Raw genomic sequence first — 606 nt, 5'->3', positions numbered from 1 at the left:
CGGCCGCTTTCCCCCCCACACACCCCGCCGTCACCCCGGCTGCAGAGGGGGGTTCGGCTGGGGTTAAACATTCCCTCGCTCCGACGTCCGTCTCCGTCCCTCTGCCCAGCTGGAGCGAACCCAGGCTTCACCTCCCCTCCGGGCCCCCCGCCGAGCTGGAGAAGAGCCTGAGCTCCTGCCGCCGCCAACGGGCTGCTCTCCAGGAGGCCCTGGAGGAATTCCGAGGTATTTGGGGAGGAATTCCGAGGCGCTTTTGTAGGATTCAGAGGCGTTTTGGGGAGAAATTCGGAGGCGTTTTGGGGGAGAAATTTGGAGGCGCCTCTGCCGAATTTAGAGCTGTGTTGGGAGAAATCTGGAGGCGCTTTTGCAGGATTTAGAGTTGCGGAGGCGCCTCTGCCGAATTTAGAGCTGTGTTGGGAGAAATCTGGAGGCGCTTTTGCAGGATTTAGAGTTGCTCGGGGGAGAGATTCAGAGGCGTTTGGGGAGAGAAATTCAGAGGCGTTTGGGGGGAGAAATTCAGAGGCGTTTGGGGAGAGAAATTCAGAGGCGTTTGGGGGGAGAAATTCAGAGGCGTTTGGGGAGAGAAATTCAGAGGCGATTGGGGAG

The sequence above is a fragment of the Aptenodytes forsteri genome, unplaced genomic scaffold (genome assembly GCF_000699145.1).
Source record: "Aptenodytes forsteri isolate BGI_AS27 unplaced genomic scaffold, ASM69914v1 Scaffold521, whole genome shotgun sequence".
Lineage (NCBI taxonomy): Eukaryota > Metazoa > Chordata > Aves > Sphenisciformes > Spheniscidae > Aptenodytes > Aptenodytes forsteri.
This window is presented reverse-complemented; position numbering follows the sequence as displayed.